The sequence below is a fragment of the Panthera pardus genome, unplaced genomic scaffold, assembly GCF_024362965.1.
Source record: "Panthera pardus isolate Hobbes unplaced genomic scaffold, ASM2436296v1 HiC_scaffold_10, whole genome shotgun sequence".
NCBI lineage: Eukaryota > Metazoa > Chordata > Mammalia > Carnivora > Felidae > Panthera > Panthera pardus.
The window spans coordinates 44,500,966-44,521,111 of record NW_026526655.1 but is presented as its reverse complement, the minus strand read 5'-3'; the positions used below and the strand labels follow the sequence as shown (position 1 = coordinate 44,521,111).

General features: G+C 39.4%; 1 protein-coding gene across 7 annotated transcripts in view; it reads left to right on the top strand.

Annotated features, from left to right (window-relative positions):
* Window positions 1-20,146, top strand: part of CUNH2orf88 (chromosome unknown C2orf88 homolog) — a 63,791-nt gene that overhangs the window by 20,042 nt on the left and 23,603 nt on the right. For 4 of the 7 annotated variants that reach the window (XM_019462273.2, XM_019462276.2, XM_019462253.2 and 1 more), the window contains exon 2: window positions 4,850-5,073. The exons of 1 other annotated variant lie outside the window; for it this stretch is intronic. The gene's annotated coding sequence lies outside the window, so the exon portion shown is untranslated. Of the gene's footprint in view, window positions 1-4,849; window positions 5,074-12,731; window positions 13,360-20,146 lie in introns of those variants that run through there. 2 more of the 7 variants (XM_019462284.2, XM_019462266.2) reach the window with 2 other exon arrangements.

Below are 20,146 nucleotides of genomic sequence, written 5' to 3'. Positions count from 1 at the left end.
TAATGTGTAAGACTCTAAATATCAGGTCATGAAAGAACAGTTTTTTAGCAGAAGTTAAATTTACTCTACGTTTTAGAATGTAAGCAGACCCTTCAAATAAGCAGTTTCATTTTAAAAATTGGGTGCCATGCTATTTTTTACACTAATTAATTTGAAGCAACTTAAACACTGTTTCACTTATTGGACAGAAACCAGTAAGAAATTATTTTTATAATTCTATATAAATACTTATATATTTTAGATGAGTTCTATTATACACAAACTATAATCACATTACTTTTAACATTATTGATAAAATTATAAATTCTTGAGGTGATCCACAGTCTCATATTATCACTAAGAAGTTTATCTTTTTGATTCTATTCAACATGGACAAGATCACCTCCAACATTAAGCAGTCACCAGGTGGAAAGAAAGGGTGAATGCAGGCCCTGAAGTTCCCGCTGAACAAGGGAAAGTGACATAAGAGGCTTACATAAAAAAGAGATGAAGTGTAGCAGAGAGTATGAACACAGGGCAAAGGCCTTAAGAAGCAGGGAAATGCTCACATTGGGAGACAGGAGTGGGCCGGAGAATTTTATTCATTTTGCAGGAGAAAGCTTATCCTCAGGGGAGGGCCAGGATTCCCATTGGGCCTGGAGGAGAGGTTTCTAGGACAAGATGAGGATATAAGAGCTTGAGGAAAATGGGATTAAGATTCTCAGGGCTGCTGTGAAAGGGGCTGAGGTAAAGCATAACGGTGGGATTTCACCAGAGCTGAGAAACAAAGGTGTAAGGGAACTAGAGAAGGGAGCTGGTCCGAGTTGTGATGAAGCACTTGGCTTCCTCCCTGCACATGATAGGCCTCCACCCAGTTTGGTACAAATTCTACTGGTGCTGTAGCTGCCTAAGAGTCCCATGTGGTCTGACCTGTCTTGGGGTCTTGTGTACAAGGGCCTTTGACAGTAATGGAGCCGAAGGGCAAGAACTCCTAGCGGGTCATGCAAGTTCTAGATGAGTCTGTTGTGCTGAATTGTTGTATTCTCACTTCTATACAAATCACTATCAGTGGCATTTTTGTGAGTATAAAATATTCACTCTTTGATCAATATCTGGAGATTTTAGATGCTTTTCATCAAATTTGGGATGTGCCCTATTCCGCTTTGGGAAGTGGTGCTGCTAGAGTGGCACAGTTCTGTCATATTTGGCTGGGAGTGGGACTCATTTCTTTGAGGATCCTTTGTTTTGTGAAGCGTGGTGTTCCAAGTTCTCTTTCCCTGAGGCCCTAGGCTGATGACTGCTTTGTAACCACATTCCTCTAGCCAACACGAAGTAAAGTAATAGAGCTTGCCAACAACATTCAATTATCTCAGATTGAGAGATCACTTTCAGAAAAAAAGCTGAATTCAGTGACTCACAAAACCAGACTCTTGGCATATATGGAAGGACAAAATGTCAAGGAAGTCAGTGAAGAAAAATGCAAAAAGGTTCAAGTTGTAGTAATCCATTCTAAAAAGCCATTGTTGGCCCCCTGAACTTCTGTTCTTCAACTTCTGAAACCACTGCCTTTATCTGAAAACATTAAGCTGCTATGAACTAGAATTTGCCAATGCCAAACTGGAAATCGTTTATGGGTTTTGAATTTCATTGCAAATAAAACTTTATTAAACACTTCCTTTTAATATTCCAATTTAAAGTTGAGAGTTGACACCGTTCTTTAGATCCAGGCAGCTACACTGGCAGTTCATTTTTGGGTTTCTTTTTGTTCATTTTTGAAGATGTAATTATGAACTTTTTTTTTTTTTTTAATTTTTTTTTTTTTAATTTATTTTTGGGACAGAGAGAGACAGAGCATGAACGGGGGAGGGACAGAGAAAGAGGGAGACACAGAATCGGAAACAGGCTCCAGGCTCTGAGCCATCAGCCCAGAGCCCGACGCGGGGCTCGAACTCACGGACCGTGAGATCGTGACCTGGCTGAAGTCGGACGCTCAACCGACTGCGCCACCCAGGCGCCCCAAAGATGTAATTATGAACTTTTTGAGGACAATCATGGAATATTTGATCTTCTCATGGATCTGGTTTTGATGCGACTTTCAATCTCAGGTTACTTTGATCTTTTTGGTTTGTTTCTTAACTTGCTTTGCAAACATCTACATATTCAAAGGCCTCAGAGTAGGTTAAGCTAATGGTCATTTATGAACTGCCTTTAGATATTGTTCCATTATCACCATGCTCTATTCCTATCCAACTTTTCCCACTTGCCTTGATGGCACTAGAAGAAGGGCTTTTTTTTAAGTCATGGTCATAGGCATATATGTTCATGTTACTCCTGGAGGATCCCCCACCTCAAAATGCCAAGCTCAAAGTATTGGGTTCTTGGTCTTTTTTTTACAATTCTTATGAAAATTGCATAGCTTACCATAGCTTATGCTGAAAGAACATACTTTGAAATTTGTTTTCTCCAGTGATATTTACAAGGTATGATTAAATAAAACTTGTGTGTTGACTTATGGAATGGGAAACAAATTAGAATTTTAGGGCATACTTCTTTCCCATTTAATGCAAGTATGACTAGACTTTTGTGTTTGACCCACACGGACGAGGTAAAATGACGAGAAGGCAAATGTTTTATGTAATTTTTACCTCTCTTTCTTCATCTGGGATTTTTAAAAAGAGAAATAAGCTTTGAAAAATTAAAGATATTAAATAATAACCACAAAAGGACTGTAGCATGAGGAATGTCTGATTCCAAGTTAGGTAAAGTATATAAATTCCATGAACAGCTTTTAATTCTTAATAAACAGTGAAATCTTCAAATGATGCCACACATCCATTTGCAGTTATGTAAAAATCTAGTCATACTTGCTTCAAATCAGAAAGAAATGTATTATATTCCAGATTGTTTCCCTAAATGAAACTGTGGTTTCATTCAACTAAATTCTATAAATTTATAGCCAATAGTTATAGAAAAATTCAATACTATTTCATGTGAAGTCAAAGTCATATGATTGAACTGTATATGAATAAGAACCACTACATAAAGTATGAGTATGTAAATATTTACTGTAAAATATATAAAATATTGAAAGGAAATATATTTAAAAAACAGTAAGAAGTTTTATCTTTGAATAACATACTGATTTTTTATTATGTTTAATCTTTTATGTTATTTTTTTAATGTTTATTTATTTTTAAGAGGCGGGGAGGGGCAGAGAGAGAGGGAGACAGAGGCTTGTGCTGACAGCACCGAGCCCGATGTGGGGCTCAAACTCACAAACCATGAGATCGTGACCTGAGCCGAAGTCAGATGTTTAACCGACTGAGCCACCCAGGCACCCCCTTTTTTTTTTTTAAGTAAGCTCTATGACCAGCGTGGGGCTAGAATTCACAGCACTGAGGTCAAGCATCCCATGCTCTACAGACTGAGTCAACCAGGCACCTCTATTCTGTTTAATCTTGAAAAAACTAATGGTTAGAATTAATTTAGCTCTGGTCAGTCACTAATAGTCTTCAATGAAACCTAATAAAATACTGATATATGAACAATGCTAAAATGTAACTTGATAGTTGGTCTTGATTCATAGATAAGCAAATAGTTTTTTTCTAAGAGACCTGAAATTTTTTGAAGCTTCCCAATTATTTAGGGATAAAACCAGGGCTTTAACTCAAGTCTCTTGATTACTAGATTTATAATTAAATTAAACATTTTTTCAAAAATAATACATGATGAAAAAGTGAATGCAAATATGAGAGGGAAAACTATTTAATCAATCGTCAGTGGTTTTCTGAGTTCCCAACCCATCTTCTGTTTTTAAAGGGTAATTTTCTGATGCTGTTTTTTATAGTTGGAGGTAATTCTAAAATAGGCCACGTATTCTGCTTTTCTCATTTTTGCTTAAGTTGTGGAGGGAACAGCTACATATCCAGAGTCGTCTGTCAGTCTTGTCAGCTATGCAGGACTGAGCCAGCTGTAGAGAAGAAACTCAATTTTAGCTGCTGTTGAAAAGAAGTTTCCACTAATTTCAGTACCAGTGCCAGTGCTTGAAGGAAGACTTTACACACAAAAAAAATCCTTGCCTCCAGAAATTATCAGTAACGCTTTCTATTAACTTGTCACCGTGCTTGCCTTTATCAGCCCTGCATGGATGGCCCAATATGATTGAACCCAGAATGCAGTTTGTACCAGTCTTTAAAAGGCATTTCTTTACTCTATCCAAATGGCATACCTACTAATTTAATGGACATTCCATCTAAAATTATACTAGATTTTTTTTTTCATAACACATCTGGGCTTCCTAGGCCTATAATCTAAACAAGTAGCAAGTGTTCTGCAGGCATAATCATTCATTTTTTACTTTTGCCATGTCCTTTTAATAGAGAGATCTGTCAGACTCACTATATGACAGAATATTAGTGTTTTGTTTGGGGGGTTTTATTTTATTTTTTTTTTTTACATTTCATCAACCTTTGATTCCTGGAACAGGAATCAGTTATGAGATAAAATGTAACAGTTCAATACAGACAGTCCCCCCACGGCTTTACAGATGGTTATGCAGAAGCAGAGCTGAGCAGTGGAAGTATTCTCTTGTTGCAGAAGAAAATATTTGCCAGTGCATTGAAATAGGAATAGGTTCTGGATTTACTCTTGGATAAACAGGTTACTTTTTGTTTGTTTGTTCAGCTGCCAAAAAGAAAAGACCTATAATCAGATGATAGGAGTTTATTATTCAGAACCAGGAGTGACCTTAGAAGACTATTAGTTGTACTCTCTAATCACAGCCAGAAAGAAAGAAGATGGTATCAGTTCAACTATTCCAAACCAAGGGCTTTAGTTTCGGTAGACATCTTACCAATATTACTCTCCTCAGCCACTCTAGGCAATGAAGTAGTTGGGACAAAAATGGAGTGAAAATCTTGGGAAGGAAATAAGCCCTAAATGCGGAACATTTACATGGAAGAGAAACTTGTCATTAAAACTCCATGAAAAGAAGCTTTGGAAAAGACCAAAGAATTGCGAATAGAGCTACAAAGGCAACATCTGAGAGAAACAAGTTTTACTACAATCTCTACTACTACATTTATGACTACTGAGGTAAGGTGGTAAGGCTTTATGCCTTTTGTTTTCTTCATCAGTAAAATTGGAAGAATAATGAGCCATTGTGTGAACAACTGAGACTTTAGACTCAGGCGTGGGTTCAAATTCAAGTTCTAGCTTCCATTTCCTCATATTTAAAACAGAAATCATACATAGCGCAAAGTGTTATTGTGAGGATTAAATGAGATAGCGTGTGGAAGGCCATTGTGGCTCCCAGCACATAGTGGGTGCTCAGTAAATAGTAATTATCATTGTTACCTCTAAGTTATAGTAGCTCCCTATTTCCTCAAGCAACGTTATCAGTTACGTGAAATATCACAAGCCATAAAATATCCCCATGTGGATAGACTGTTGCTTATATTGAATCAGCTAGAATTCTTCCTTGCATACCAATTAATACATGTGGTAGTAGACTTGCTTGTTTTAAGGAAAAAATCTTTAAAAGATGACAAACTGCTTCCTTAGCAACAAATATAGCAGGGCTCTCTCTGCCCTTGTACAGGGCACACACAGTAAGACATCAAGATGATGCCTTAGTGTTGGAATGGATGCAGTCCAAAGGCCAGCTCACATGTCTTTATATTGGAAAATAACTCCTAAGTTATAGAATCTTAGCTTTGGAGAAATTTCCTTAGAAGATATAGAATTTTACTATTCCTTTTAAAAATCTTCATGCTATGTTCCAGATAGATTACCTAACTTCTGGTTTAAGAGGAAGCCCACAAACCATTCTGTCCTGTTGTAAACTTTAACCAATAGAAAGTCCTTTCTTTCTTTTTTTTAATATGAAATTTATTGTCAAATTGGTTTCCATATAACACCCAGTGCTCATCCCAACAGGTGCCCTCAATGCCCATCACCCACCCTCCCCTTCTTCCCCCCCCCCCCCCCCCCCCCGCCATCAACCCTTAGTTTATTCTCAGTTTTTAAGAGTCTCTTATGGTTTGGCTCTCTCCCTCTCTAACTTTTGTTTTTTTCCATCCCCTCCCCCATGGTCTTCTGTTAGGTTTCTCAGGATCCACATATGAGTGAAAACATATGGTATCTGTCTTTCTCTGTATGGCGTATTTCACTTAGCATGACACTCTCCAGTTCCATCCACGTTGCTACAAAGGGCCATATTTCATTCTTTCTCATTGCCACGTAGTGCTCCATTGTGTATATAAACCACAATTTCTTTATCCATTCATCAGTTGATGGACATTTAGGCTCTTTCCATAATTTGGCTATTGTTGAGAGTGCTGCTATAAACATTGGGGTACAAGTGCCCCTATGCATCAGCCCTCCTGTATCCCTTGGGTAAATTCCTAGCAGTGCTATTTAGAAAGTCCTTTCTTAATTAAATCCAGATCTGCCTCCCATGATTTTTTCCTGGTGGTTCTTCCCACGAGAGCAATGTAGATTAATCCCCTCACCCATGTGAATACCCCTCAGATATCTATTCTAATACCCCTAAATTCTTGAATAAACATCTTAATGTTTAATAATTTTTATATTAAAGCTAAATATTTGCTAAATATACTTTGAAAATGGGAATAATAAAATTTTTTATCCAGAATTTTTATCCAGAATCTCCACATTTCCAGGAGGGAAGCTGAACTATTTTGATCAAACTGGAACATTATTTTTAACAACCATGGTATTCAGACAATGGATAATGAGTCATAATGGAAAGGCACATATGCCCTAAGTAAAAAACATATAATACAATATGATGTCTGAAATAATAAATTTTGGAACAATGATTGTAGTATTTACCTGGTTTTAAATGTCTTATACCCACATTGTAATCAAATGAAGTTGGCCCCATCTCAGTGCCAGAAATGGTTGTCCAAATAAACATGGTTAAAGACTTAAAGAAGCTCAGACCCATGGATCTAAGTAGTAATGTTTTCCTCTGTTTAAAGTGAGATGAAATCATAGTAAGCACCACAGCAGAGTAAGAATGTTCAATTCAGCAAACATTTAATATCTTCCATATGCCAGGCACCAGAAATAAGTACATAAAATACATAAAGTACACAGTTCCTGTCCTCAAGATGTTTACAATACAGGGAGAGGACAAATATAGGTCACCATTAAAGACAGCAAAATAATCTTTAAAAATAAGATGCTAATTTATTTCCAGACATTTCTACCTCTTGGGGGGGGGGGAGTATTAAATTTACTTATACAAGAGAAATAGAGCACTGATGGTGATTTAAAATAAAGACTCCAAAATATATTTAATTTAGTGTAAAGATCTTCAGACAGATCTTCCATAGGTACAAGGAGACTTATTTACTGACAAATATACATTAATAAGCTTAAAGACTGTTAACCTTAAAAATAAAACTGCCAGTTATTTTAATCAGCAAAAATGGATTTATTCAGAAATAGCAGACAATTGAAGTCGGGCACAGGCAAGCTACAGCAAAACCATAGGCAAGTCCAGAGAACAAAAGAGAGGACCGCACTTATATGGAAGAAAGAGAGGAGTTGGGAAGGCTGTTACAAACAAAAAGTCCATGAAAACTAGGAGTTCCAAGCATAGTAGCTTTTCATTGGTTGAGTAGTGACAGTCTCTCATTGGCTGGGCTACTGCCGGTGAAGGAGGAAAGCCTTTCTTCTTCCTGCTGCTGGGGTAGTATAGTATTCAAGGTCCCTCTCCTCCTATGGAGTCTGCAATTGACAACAGTGGTAGGGCACGAGAGCTCCCCCTGCTGGTCTCCTAACTCCATTGTAAATGAAGTTTTCCTTTTATTCACAATACTAAAACTGAGAATGCAGAACTTTAAGGAAATATGAAACAAGAGAGAAGAAATAGGCCTATGGCACAGTTGACAACTTGTCTAATTGTTAATGAACAGAATTGGATTATATAATACAAGGTCGGGAAATATTGTTCCTTAATACTCTATCTAATGCTCTGTGCTAGTTAAACTCTTATTTGAAATTTTTCCCTAGTTTGCGTTGGCAGACATTTAATTGCATCTGGAGAACAATAATGGGTCTAGTGAAGCCTGACAAACATGAGTAAAGGAAATTCTGTGAGAAAAAGTTAAACATTTTTTCCTCAGGAAAAGAGAAGTTCTGAGGGGTGATTGGATTCTTGCCTTTCCTATAAGGAAGATAATGTAAATCACTTCTCATTTCAGTGACATAATGAATAAGACTAGAATAGCCTAAAATGAAGCTTTGAAAATTTACTTTGGGCATAAGAACTTTTAAACATATTCAGATATATATTAAAATATTAAAATGGGAAATTCTCCCAGTGGGTTTATATTGGCACTTGTTTAGCTGGTCAAGTAATCTGATAATTTGCTCTTTGATTCTGAGAAAATGTTGACCAAGCATAGGTCTTTCACAACAGTGTAATTAAGGTTTATAACAAGCTTTTGAAGCCTGCTATGGCATAGGAAAAACTAGGAGTATTACATGGGGTGCAGAAAAAGTTTCAGGAGTGAAGGATGACACCATTTTCATACCTACAGCTAGTTCTTCATCAAGAAATGTGTTTATGTGTCTTGGGCTACAAAAAATTGAAGAATCAATGTGTCACTTCTGCTGCTGAATTTTTTTTATAGCTTTGAATCCTAAAACCCTAGTCTAGGGCCTGACATGAAAATATGTCTGTCGCCTACTCAGAGGAGATATCTGGGTCTCTCAGCCAAATCTAAAATATCTTAGCATGTTTAAGACATATTTTGGAGAGACCATTTTAGCCTAAACATAAAAAATAATTCATAAAACCTGAATCAGTGAAGAGTATATGTGGGAAATAGCCTTGTTTCCAGTAACCACTAAGAAGTTGGTTTCCCCCCACCCTGGACTAGTGGACTATTTATGAGAAATGAGGAGATACAATTTTAATTTGTATATGCATAAAATAAAAGCATTATTTTTATCTTAACATAGTTTTATTATTATGAAAATCAAAATGAGTTTTCTCATAGGTCTTATCTGTGTGCTAGTCAATCAGTTTATACCCCATGATGGTGTATCATAATGGTAATTTTTTTCTGCCTCATTTTTTATCCTTTATAAATTGTTTCTGTGACTTCCATAACTCTCTAATGGACATGCATGCTCTAGTCTCTATATGAACATTCACATACTATGCCATCTACTTGTCCTGTCCTCATCACTTTGTTATCAGAAAGCAAATGAAGACATTTTATCTTTGGTGTTCTAGTAAGAGCCCCAATGGCAGGTGAGTCCTGGTGACCAGATCTCTCCTGACAGGGCCACGTCATTTCACTAGTTAGAGTTCTTTTAGAAAGAAGATTCCTTCTACCTCGCTGGCATGGCCTCCCTTGCTTCTCCCAGAGATGTAAGCTCTGAGTGGTCAACCTGAAGCAGGAATGGAAGTTAGAGGTGCTCAGGGTTTAGATGGAGAAACCAGTGGAGGGAGTCAGCTACCTACCTCTCTCTGACCTGTCCAGAGTGGAAGTGTTGTAGGTGGCTGGGTTGGAAATGGGATTTCTTTACAAGGGTAAGTTAGTATCTGGCATACAGTCCTCAATCCAGCTTAATACCTCTTTGCTGTTGATAGCATGGGTTCTGGGGTCAGACTGCTTGTGCTCAGATTCTAGTATTTTATTGTTACTGTTTTAATTATGCTTCCTTCCATGCCCTTCAGAAAAAAAAACCCACTGCACATTTGTTAGAACCCAGGCTCCCTCACCCTAACCACATTCAAGTTAGGCTGTCTTTGGGGTCCTTCGTTTCCTCTCTCACTTTGTTCTCCAGTTTTTATTAATTTTTTTTACATTTATTTATTTTTTGAGAGATAGAGACAGCGTGAGCAGGGGAGGGGCAGAGAGAGAGAGAGAGAGGGAGACACAGAATCCGAAGCAGGCTCCAGGCTGTCAGCACAGAGCCCAATGCGGGCCCGAACCCACGAACCGCGAGATCATGACCTGAGCCGAAGTCGGACGCTCAACCGACTGAGCCACCCAGGCGCCCCTGTTCTCCAGTTTTTAAAAGTTTTATTTAGCACGATTTTAAAATCGTACAGTCGGCGTCACTACCAATTTGATGAGCTCCGGGTTCCCTCGTCAACCATCTTGTTCAAGCCAGGATGGGAGGATGACAGGAGAGCAGAAACGCTGGGCTTTGTTTGGCTCCTAGTTCCAGGCAGCGGTGGCTTTGAGGAAAAGCCAGCCTTTTTGAGCCCCAGCAGCAGGGGGCGCTCGGTTCCTCCGAGCCATCTTAGCTCTGGCTCTTACCATATTGACCAAAGCATGACCTGCAGTCCCGAGGAGAGGCCAAGGCTCTGCTTACCTTTTGACATCCTAAGGTTGGAGGCAGGTTTCTTCTCAAAAGCACTCGGAAAAGCAGCTTCTCCTACGGCCGCAGTGAGTTCAGGGCCTGCATCCTTCCTAGTTCTGAGTGAATCAAGTACCTCTAGCTGTGGGGGTCAGCCAGCAGCCCAAATAAGACCCCGCCAGTCTGCAGCCTGGCCCGTCCACACCACCTTAGACTTGGGGCTCTGCGTGTGAGGCCAATCTGGAGAGGCAGCGCAGACAGGTGGCAAGGGCTGCTTTTGGGTTTTTCTGTGTCTTCGCCAGACCCAGGATGATGGAGGGAGAGCCTGGCTTGGGTCTGGCCAGAACAACAGCCCCTGTGACAAGTGCCACCCACAGGGAACAGGGAGGCCCAGCACAAAGCTTCCACATGACTCCATTCTTGAGACCAAAGGGTCAGAGAACAACTAACATTTGGTAAAGATGATCCACTGTATCTTTTTTTTAAAGTTTATTTTTATTTATTTTGACAGAGAACAAGTGGGGGAGGGGCAGAAAGAGAGGAAGACAGAATCCCAAGTAGGCTCTGTGCTGTCAGTGCAGAACCTGAACAGAGCAGAGCCTGATACCAGGCTCGAACTCACGAATCTAAGATCATGAATCCAGCTAAAGTCAAGAGTCCTTCGCTCAACCGAGTCACCCAGGTGCCCCAGATCCACTGTATCTTTGAACTGAGTGAAAGAAGAAGATGTGTGCCTAGGGAAGTTATTTCTCTTCTAGGCAAGGCCGGAGACTCTTTCCTCCCCCACTTCTGCTGGGGTAACTGGGAAGTGAAACATAAATTTCCAAGTTTCTCTTTTCTTGCCTTGAGCACATCAAGGGCTGACACTGAGCTCTCAGTGTGGAAGCCAGAGGTCTCATGGATTATTCCAGCACTAGTTTGGTAAAGGCTTAATGCTGGGAAAGAAGGAGGGCAAGCAATGAAATAGGTTAAGTGAAGAATTAGGCCTAAAGGTGGATCCTTGCATTTGATCATAATTATTTAGCATGATATGCCTGAAATATGTAGAACTAAAATTTGCTTGTATTAGTATAATCAACTTGTATACATTAAAAATTGATACATATCAGACAAATCAACATAAAATCAACATAAGTGTATTCACATTCTGTGTCAGAATGTACCCACTGCAATTCCACTAATCATATTATCATGCAGAAAAATTACATTTCTGGGCTACTGTATTTGTATATAAAGTCACCTTAGTTAATTTAAACATAGTGGTAAGAATGCTCGGTGCACTTAAAATCTGAAAGATTCTGAGCTAGATTTTGTATAATGTATGCTCTCAACTCCTCAGCAATCTAACTATAGTCTTTCCTATGTTATATCTTTAGAGACCTAAGCTTCACGTTAGTCTACAAATTGTGGGCTTTGTAGGTTCAGGTGTTTCTTTTACACATTTAGTTTTGCAGCTGTGAGTCTCAGGGTCCTCATCTGTAATGTGAAGGAGTCAGGTGAAGCTGTCCCTAAAGTCTCTCCAAGCATGGATTTTGCATGACCACTCCACTGTAGAACACAACTAAAATAATGGTTCTTTTGTAGTCCTCTTGGGGCTTTTACTGCTGCTAGGAATCATGCGGGGCAGATGCAGGCACCACGTGGAACGCACAGGGAAACACAACTGAATAATGGCCATGTGTTGAGAGAGTGACTTCAATAGTTTAAAGAGCGAGAAAATGGTGTTTGGCTAGAGGTGTTTTGTTTTGAGAAACAAACTTGGAAAATGTTCTTCTTGAGTATTTTGGGATGGAGACGTACAAAATGGATGTGTACTTTTAAATGACTAAATGCTCCAAGCACTTTTGCTCTGCATGCTCACGGTGCAAACTAGTTAGGAAGGGCAGAATCCTTGGCCTAGCCCTGCAAAGTGGGGTTTGAGGTCAAAGTGGGTTTGACTGCTACGCCTGGATCTGAGCTCCAGATCGCTTAGCTGGGAAGCCTGCGGTGAGGCTTCTGCGAGTTCACCCGCTTAGTGTGGCGGGCCGAGCATCTGCTCTCCCCAAGGCAATCTCCGCCAGTCGTGCGGCGGTCTCAGAGACCATTCCCTCCTCTTAACTGGGCAGAGCCCAGAACAGTTAGCAGCTCAGGTGGTTCGGATGAGGGGCGGGGGAGGGGCAGGCAGCAAAGTGAGTTGCTCACTTCTGTTTTGTTGGAAATTTGGGGATCTAATTCCTGCTGGGGAAGCGGCAGCACTCTGGATAGTGGGAGTGAGGGCGGTGGTGTCCCGCCCCTGCCTTGTACCCGGCGCCAGCCGACATGTCGGTGGCGGTCCTCGCAGCCTTGTACTTGCGTGCGGCCCGCAGAGGGCGCGTGCTGGAGCCGAGCACCCTTGGGTTGCCACCTGCGGGGCCCGGCTGGCCTGGTTCGGGGCGCGAACCCGCGAGGAGCGCGCGGCGGGCGCGGCGGCGGCGACGACGGCGGCTGGAGGAGGGGCCCAGAGCCCAGAGCCGTGCCAAAGGACACCCCGTCCTCCAAATGCTGCCACTTGAGTGAGGCGCGCGAGAAGGCGGCGCCGCTGGCCTTGCAGCCGGACTGCGCTGCGCTCCGCACCCCGCCGCCCTGACGCCAACCAGCGCCCCCCGGGCGGCGGCTTCGGGGACCGAGCAGCGCACGCAGCCGGCCAATGCTGGATGCCTCCCCGGCCCCGCGGCCGTCCCGAGGGGCGTTGGGCACGCAGCCGCCCCGGCGATGTGCTGTGTAAGTGAACACCTGGGAGGTGGGCGACCGCTGTGTGTCCGTCGGTCTTGGCTCGTCAGCTTTGCCCTTTGGGTTTTTCAATGGCAGAAACCTGGGAGTTACAGGCCACTTTAATTCAAGCAGACATCCCGCGGCCAGCTGCCTCGGATAGAGCCTCACGTCTCCGTCTCCTCATTGAGAAGTTAGCCCCCACCCCTTCCACCTGGTTCTGAGCCCCAAGTCCGAGGTATTGCATTTCTGAGCTGCAGTTTCATTCTCCTTCCTACCTGAAGAGTGACTGAAGATTTTCAGGTAAAAGATTTGCCTATGAGCATTTAATTTGTATGCCAAACTGTCAGGCTTGTGCGCCGAATGACATGTGATGAGCAAAGTACTAGCTCTTGTGCTCTTTTAGAGCTGTGGGAGGCTGTATCTTGGGGCGAATTATACTGCAAATGGGCGGGGGGGGGGGGGGTCGGAATAGATCTGTAAAATCCTTCAGCCATTAGCTAAAGGATCCGAGAAGCAAAGCGGAACAATAGGAGTTGTCTATCTTCTGTTTCCTGTCTGCCCTCTCCCCATCCTTTATGGAAATTAACATAAAATTATAAACTAGTAAATGTTCCCATTAAAGACTACATCTTTTTAGGATCTTTTTAGGATCTGGTGTATGCAGTATTTACCTGAAGCAAAATTGTAATTAAGGATTCAGAGGAATAAAGAATCTACTTTTATTATGACTAAGTATAAATCACGTCAAGATCAACAGTTGAATATACCTTTTTTTTCTTTGGATGAGGTCATTTTCAAGTACTTGATATAGCCAATATCAATATATAGATGGGAAACAATATTATTTACGTCTTCTATTTGACATGTTCAGCAAAATGATCTGGAAAAACAATTATTTCCAGTTTTTAACTCTTTTATCTTGCCATCAAACAAAAATTGCCGAAATTACCTATTAGGCTCACAATCATATAGTAAAAGGGGTACTTTAAAATCATAAACCAACCTATAATCCATGTTAGTATCTCCTTTGTAGCATTTCTGACACACAAGCCACATTTTCATCGAACACTTCAGTGACAGGGAACTCACCACTTTTGAGGTATCCCTTCTTTCTGTTGCCATTAATAAGGCTCTGTTTACACTGAACTGACCCACTGCTTCCTTGGACCTGTTTCTCATTAGGCTTACTTTTGTCAGTAGTCCTCCAACTTGTGAAATTATATAGATAATATTTCAACAGAGAGGATCTAAAATTCATCCATCTGAAAGGAGTCTATGACCAAAAAATAGTAAAGAAATGAAAACTCTAAAGTGGTACAGAGTTAAGAATAGAATTATTCTTAACCTATAGAATTATTGTGAGGGTTAAGTGAAATAATGTTCATAAAGTACTTTGTATAGTTACCTAGAAGTCAGTAAATGTTAGTTATCTTCACGAAAAAGTCATTGCTTTTATGTTTCCTTCCATAGTTAAGACCTTTCTCTGTGCTGAAGATCCTTAGCCCCAAATTGAATTCAATAATTCAATCTAATCTGAACAGTGCAAAATGCAGTGAATTCCTATCTTCAAACAAAATCATCTAACACTTAATTGGCTTTTGTAATAAATATACCACAGTTGACTGAAAACCTCACCACCACCAGCCTCTCCCTCCCTCTCCCCTACCCCCAACACATTGCTATCAAAGTAGGCTTTATTAATTTTTTAATTATACAGTTAAAAATGTCCTGAACATGAACAATTTTTTTTTCTCTTGTGTGACACTAAGCTTCCAATTTCCAGTTTGCTAGGTATGTTTTAGATTTGATCATGGCATTCATCATGCTAATTCTATCTTCTAGTTTTATGTCACCTGCACATTTGGTGAGTTTGTTCACCAGACATCCAAGCCATTAATAATATATGAAACCGTTCCTTTTGCCATGGTGGCTCACCTAGAATTCTGTCTGTGTGGCACAGTAGAAGTGGCCCTGGACTTTTGGAGGCTGGTTTTAGAGCTTGACGGTGATACTTACTAGCTCTGTGACCTTGGGAAACTTATTTTCCATATCAATAACGTCATATTAGTAACATCTACTTTTCAGGATGTTTATTAGAATTAAAAGTCATGTACTGAAAGTACCAGATATAGACCTGCTTGGGAATGTAGTCAGCCTTGGGAGATATTGCTGAGACAAATCAATGATCAGCTGAATTCAGTTAGCACTGTCCTCCTTATTTATCAAACTATTCTAGCCTGTAGGTCAGTCTTCATTATAAGACATCATGAGAAAAAGTTTAATCAAATGCTTTGCTAAAAATAAACATCTTGAGTATTCCTAATCTATCACAAAAGTAAATGATACTAGTTTAAAAATGACTGATTCATAGTGAATTTTGAATGTCTAGTTCCTAGAAATCCCCAATCTTTTCCCTCAGAATATTCAGTTTACTGATTAAATTTTGAATTTTGCTAGCAATTAGTGTCAAACTAACTTGTCTGCAATACCTAGGGATTCAAATTTCCTTTTGTTTCAGAGTTTGAAATAAACTGGGAGAAAAGAAACTGATTGAGTCTCTGGCTTCTTGAGATGTCCCTCCATGTTTTTTCATTTTGTTTTTGTCTTTAATGTTTTTTATTTATTTTTGAGAGAGAGAGAGAGAGAGAGAGAGAGAGTAGGGAAGGAGCATAGAGAGAGGGAGACACAGAATTTGAAGCAGACTCCAGGTTCTGAGCTGTCAGCACAGAGCCCGATGCAGGGCTTGAACGCACAAACCTGTAAGATCATGACCTGAGCCGAAGTCAGATGTTTAACCTACTGAGCCATCCAGGTGCCCCTTTCTTAATTTTTTTCAAAGGTTGTAATATTGCTGTGCTTCTATATGCAGGCTTTCCCTGGAATATAATTCATCAGAAGTTGTGACTTCTTCTGCTTGTACCTAGGTTCTCTCTTAATGAGGTCTCTTCTGTCCTTTCCTGCATAAAAATCATTTGCTTTTGAGAAAGCAAAATAGTTGCTGAGCAGTTCTGTTTTCTTTCTCTACTTAATATACCATCTGCTCTTGGGTTTGGGAATTTTTTTTTAACTGGATCCTGTCTTCCATAGTGAGTGTACTATAAACAGTATGCAGCAACTCAGTGGTGGAGAAATATAATCAATCATGACATTATAATGTTGAAAGTTTGGGAAGTAATAAATAACTCTAGTCAGTAGCTGATATAGGAAGAGCCCGTACTTTAAGAATTAATTTATTCCTTATAAATTCAAAGTTGTAAAATCAAGGATGTGTTGGGGAAGAAATTTTTTTCTTCTAACTTTCTAGGTTCTTTGCTGATAAATTGATATAAGATAGATTAACAGGAGGAAAAACAAATTTAACTATATCCATACAGGAGCCCCATAAGAGACCCAATAGTAAATTGGGCAATTGAGGCTTATATGCCATCCTGAGCTAGGGAACGGGATCTGGGGTAAAAGGAGGAAGGAGGGCAATTCACAGGATGATAGGAGCAGATATTTGGCAATTAGGTGTTTGATCTGTCATGTAGATAGGGAGCCTGGAGATAACTTTTACTTGAATGACCTATCTAAATTATTTTAAATAGTTAAAGGAGAGGTCAGAGTTTTTCTTGAATTTGCTGGGTCTCAATTGCCTTCAGCTCAAAATAATCCATATGCCAAAGTGGCCTAATTTGGATTCATGTAATCTCCCTTTCAGATGTTGTACAAGAGGCTGGAAGTAACATAAATTAGTGAAGCTGGATAGGTGTTGGACACAAGGGAGTGAGAGAGCCCTGTGAACTGGGGAGTGAATGTTCAGCTCAGAATTATTCTAATTCAGAACAGTTTAAACATTGCACTGGCCAAACAAAACACCAACCCAACACTACCATGAGTTTGTGGCCTTTGTTTTTAAGTGTGATGAAAGAAATAGAACTCACAGTTTTACTGTCAACATCTAACAGACTTTGAAGTACACGGATATTTGGTAAATAGCCAAACTTTAATTAGCATTCATTAAACTCGTGGATGTAAGAACTGCTCTATGCATAATAACGAAAGGAGAAATGACTGTTGCCTTTGAGGAATATTTAATCTCATTTGGGGAGACAGCACTTAGAAATTAGACCAACTGGACATCAGTTCAAGAAGAAAATTCTGAATAAGGGTTGGAGGAATTCCAGGAAGTCTGCACAAAGAGATGGGGCTTCTCTAGCCATGAAGATAGTATGGATTTGGTTTCAGCAGGGAAGAGGGAAGGAGTGTTAGGTGGAGATAAGGGGGAGGTTGTGTGTTTCAACATAAGGGAAGCTACAAGGAGAAAATGAGCATGGGTGTGTGTGGTTAGGGGAATAATTGACGGGACAGGAAACTTCCTTGGATTAGTTAAATTTAATAGGTAAAAAGAGGGCTTAAAAAATGTTTAAATTAGATGTACCTCTGCCCCCACCTCATCCCAACATCCCACTTCCACCCTAAAATACTGTACTGTCAGCTACAAAAAATAGGAACTCTGTAATGACCACATTCTTTAGGAATGTGGCATATGCATAATGAAAGAATGATCAAACTTAAAAGAGCAAAACTTTCTGAATTCTAGATCTTTTGACCTCGATTCCAAGTGGATTTGGGCACCGTTTTCCCATATCTCCACGTAAGAATAATAGTTCTTTTAAGTATTCAGAAGTACATACACTACTGTCTGGAACTTAATTCAGTGCATAGTACTTAATACACTTAATTTATTATTTATGCCTCCTACTTGTTCTAAAATATTTGATTTCACTAAATAACATAAAGACTAATCTTGAATTTTTAGGGAAAGAGAAAAACTCTTTCTCAACACTTCTAAGTTCATTGGCTGGGTCTGCAAATCAAACTGATAATAGATTAACAGGAGGAAAAAACATTTAATTACCTATGTACACATGGGGGTTCACAAAGGAATGTGCTTCAAGGAAACAGAATTGGAGACTTATATGTCATCTTAAGAAAGGGTGAAAATCATGGGAAAGAGGGTAGACAAAGGAAAAGGAGTTTGGGGCTCCTGGGTGGAGGTAAGTTATGGGAAGGTGACTAGGAAATATATGATAAATCAGGATTTGTTTTATAAGGCCTGTTAAACAGATAAGAGTTGTCTCAGGTGATGAAAATTGTCTCTGGAGTAGTTTTCCTTCTCATATAGGAGATGAAGTCACCTTTACAAAGGGAAATTTGTGTCCTGCTTTTTTGACAAAAAGGGGGGTGCAGAGAGCTTATTGCCTATGGCTCAAAACAACCCTTATACCATTGTGGCATGTGTTGGGATGGCAAACTCTGATCTCCTTCAAATTCATTAATGGCATTTGAGGTAAAGAAAATTTAATGATCCAGAAAAATGTCAGTTAAGATAATTTGATCTATTAAAATGACTAAGATTTAGATATTTTGGATGAACTTTGATTAGAAACTACTTATTAAAGTTCATGCTTGAGTAAGGCAAAGTCTCTACCCTCCATGAATTCATAGATGTGTGAGAGAGAGAAATATACTATCCATCCCGTGGAATGAGATCATTCACGTTGTAATAGAATTTCACAAGAATTGACATTCTTAGGATTGTTTTTGGAGTGTATGGTTTCCACCTTTGAAGAAGATTTTGAGATTGGGGAATCTTGTGTGTTTCTTGCGGGTTGGACTTTCGTGAACAGGATTGGGACAACTGTTCAGAACAAGGGAGTGTGAGTTATCCAAAATAATCTGTTCAAATGCCAGCTTCTCTTAATAGTAGCAGAATAGCAGCTACATTTTTATAGCGCTGGTTTTCCTTACTGCAATTCAAGGAGGAATTTGGGGCAGGAATTATTAACCTAAGTTTAGAAATGAGGATACAGAGAAGCAAAGGAAAGTCCCTGTAATCACATTGCTAATTAAATTCCTCTACCCCTATCCAGTTAAAATCCATTTGAAGACGTCGTTATGAAAAATTTATTGATTTTTTTCCTTTTTTGAGCTCTAAATACACACATTTGTTGTATGTGTATTTCTCTCCATACACCCAGTGAAGTTGAAAGAAAACTAGACTCAACACACTGATTTTGAGTATAAAGTAGTTTTGTTCAGTGGAGACCTTTTAAGTTTGGTATTTTTATGGTATCGCAGAGTCATTTTTTTAATTTACTTTTAAAATTCTATTATAATTAATGTACCATGTTACAGTAGTTTCTGGTGTCCAATATAGTGATTCAATGATTTTAGAAATTACTCAGTGATCATTGTGATACAAGTATTCCTCATACCCTTACCTATTTCACCCACCCCCCCAACTCACCTCTGATAGCTATTAATTCTCTATAATTAAGAGTCTTGTTTTTTGTCTTTTTAAAAATTTCTTTGTTTTGTTTCTTAAATTCCTCATACAGTACTTTTCTTTCTGTTTTATCTCAGTATTATACCCTCTACATCTATCTATTTTGTTGCAAATGGCAAGATTTCAGTCCTTTTTATGGTTGAGTAATACTCCATTGTGTGTGTGTATGTATGTATGTATTTATATATACATATATATATATATATATATATATACATATAGTGTGTGTGTGTGTATACACATATACATACACACCACATCTCTTTTTTTTATATGAAGTTTATTGTCAAATTGGTTTCCATACAACACCCAGTGCTCATCCCAACAACACCACATCTCTTTTATCCCTTCACCTACTAATGGACCCTTGGGCTGCTTCCATTATTTGGCTATTATAAATAATGCTGCAATAAACATAGGAATGCATATATCTTTACAAATTAGTGTTTTCGTATTCTTTGGGTAAATAGCCAGTAGTGGAGTTACTGGATCATATGATAGTTCTATTTTTTATTTTTTGAGGAACCTCCATTCTGTTTTCCACAGCGGCTGCACTAGTTTGCATTCCAACCAAGAGTGCATGAGGGTTCCTTTTACTTCACATCCTCACAGCACTTGTTGTTTCGTGTGTGTGTGTGTGTGTGTGTGTGTGTGTGTGTGTGTGTCTAGCCTCATACACTAGAGGTGTGAGGTGATATTTCATTGTGGTTTTAATTTGTATTTCTCTGATGTTGAGCATCTTTTCATGTATCTGTT